The following is a 2,500-nucleotide window of genomic DNA, read 5'->3' on the forward strand; positions in this document are numbered from 1 at the left end:
AGAGCAGCTGCAAGATCTTTCGTTTATCAATTCTTCAGGAAAACTGACGGAAAGGTAAGATAGCAATTCATGATTGTAATATCTGGCGTATTGAATCTCACATTAATTTATCTTGATTAATTATGTTGAATGATTTAACTCTTACAATTTGATTTACCGTTGACGAAGAAAGCAGTGACGTCCTACCTCTCATAGATGTTGGAAATGTTGGATGCCACATTATCAAAACCAGATTACATAGGGGAAAAAAAAAAACCAAGTATATGTCTTTGTGTCCATTGCTATTACAACAATTATCTCAGTACCTATATCCACGTACCTCAGAGATTACGAGATTGTAGACCCGAATCTCATGTAGACCCAGAACTCACAGTCCACGACCTCAGTAATACAGTAAATATAGGTACAAGCTTCAGTACCCAATGCATTTTCTGAATAAATGCCTTGAATCAGTAAGGAGAAGATTTTACACTGTCCCATAGATTAGACGGGAAAATGATAGACATAAAGACTTAGTTTTTCCTTAAAATGACAGTATGTTGAATATTGATGCAGTTAGAAAATAGATGTACTAAGTTAGCTTTTTCATATAAGCATGCCATAAAAAAATCAGCCTTATGAAGTACATCCTTCATGACATGCTTGGATGAAAGTATATGATTAAATGTAGAGATTGGGAAATATATTCTAGGGATCAAACAGGAAAATGCCTGAACACCAGAGTTAACCAGCATAAACATAGTGTTACAAGGGTCAAGAAAATAGTGCCGGGTTTCAACATAAAACTGAGGAGTGCCATTAGAGAGCCTGGAAGATTGTTAAAGTTATATCTGGTTTAGAGATAGAGATGATAGAAAATAGTTTTATATCTAAATAAAGATACGACCTATGGCCACTTAACACCACGAAACAACAATATCATATTTGATGTGTACAAGGTTTCTACCTATCTGAACGTTTCTGACCTGATGTGTCAATCGGTTATGTAAAGCGATCCTTCCCAGTCGAACTGTTATGACCTGGCTTGTCCATTTTGCTTGATGAACTCCACACTGACCTGAGTCCCCCTCCCTCCACCCTTCCCCTGTACATATGCTATGAATTGCCTCGCCAATCTGTCACTTTGTCTGAAGATGTGATACTCGAAATACTTTGTCGCTTCCTTTTCGTTTCATCTGTGGTTTTATTTGCATCAGTTACACTCAAGTATGTGTGTGTGTGTGTGTGTGTGTGTGTGTATATATATATATATATATATATATATATATATATATATATATATATATATATATATATATATATATATTATTTATTGTACTTTGTCGCTGTCTCCAGCGTTAGCGAGGTACCGCAAGGAAACAGACGAAAGAATGGCCCTCGCTCATTCTCTCCATGTGACCAAACCATTTGAAAACACCCTTTTCTGCTCTCAACCACAATCTTTTTATTGCCACACATCTCTCTTACCCTTTCATTACTTACTCGATCAAACCACCTCATACCATATATTGTCCTCAACACATCCATCCTCCTCCGCTTAAATCTATCTATAGCCCACGCCTCGCAACCATATAACATTGTTTTTGCTTTCCGAGATAATGATCTCGCCTTCCACACATTTTTCAATGCTCCCAGAACTTTCGTCCCCTCTCCTATCCTGTGACTTATTTCCGCTTCCATGGTTCCATCCGCTGCCAAATCCACTCCCAGATATTTAAAACACTTCACTTCCAGTTTTTCTCCATTCAAACTTACCTCCCAATTGACTTGTCCCTCAACCTTGGTATACCTAATAACCTTGCTCTTATTCACATTTACTCTCAGCTTTCTTCTTTCACACACTTTACCAAACTCAGTCACCAGCTTCTGCATATATATATATATATATATATATATATATATATATATATATATATATATATATATATATATTTTTTTTTTTTTTTTTTTTTTTCATACTATTCGCTATTTCCCGCGATAGCGAGGTAGCGTTAAGAACAGAGGACTGGGCCTTTGAGGGAATATCCTCACCTGGACCTCTCCTCTGTTCCTTCTTTTGGAAAAAAAAAAAAAACGAGAGGGGAGGATTTCCAGCCCCCCGCTCCCTTCCCTTTTAGTCGCCTTCTACGACACGCAGGGAATACGTGGGAAGTATTCTTTCTCCCCTATCCCCAGGGAATATATATATATATATATATATATATATATATATATATATATATATATATATATATATATATATATATATATAAATATATATATATATATATAGATAGATAGATAGATAGATAGATAGATAGATAGATAGATGGATAGATAGATGGATAGATAGATATAGATATATATCCATCCACTTTAAAGTACGAATAAAAATGAGAATAGTAAATCCAAATACAGGAAGCAGTTTCAGCTGCAGAACAGAAGATGATTCTACACGAACGTAAAAACACGTCGTAAGCTACGGGCAGCGTACCAACACAAACGAATAGTTACGACCTCG

General features: G+C 35.9%; 1 protein-coding gene across 5 annotated transcripts in view; it reads left to right on the forward strand.

Moving 5' to 3' along the window:
- LOC139757444 (uncharacterized) overlaps nt 1-2,500 on the forward strand; it is a 979,032-nt gene that overhangs the window by 186,738 nt on the left and 789,794 nt on the right. For all 5 annotated transcript variants that reach the window (XM_071677964.1, XM_071677968.1, XM_071677965.1 and 2 more), the window contains exon 11: nt 1-54. This exon is cut by the window's left edge and continues 189 nt beyond it. The gene's annotated coding sequence lies outside the window, so the exon portion shown is untranslated. The remainder of the gene's footprint in view (nt 55-2,500) is intronic.

This window comes from Panulirus ornatus, chromosome 26 (assembly GCF_036320965.1).
Source record: "Panulirus ornatus isolate Po-2019 chromosome 26, ASM3632096v1, whole genome shotgun sequence".
In the NCBI taxonomy this organism is placed as follows: Eukaryota; Metazoa; Arthropoda; class Malacostraca; order Decapoda; family Palinuridae; genus Panulirus; species Panulirus ornatus.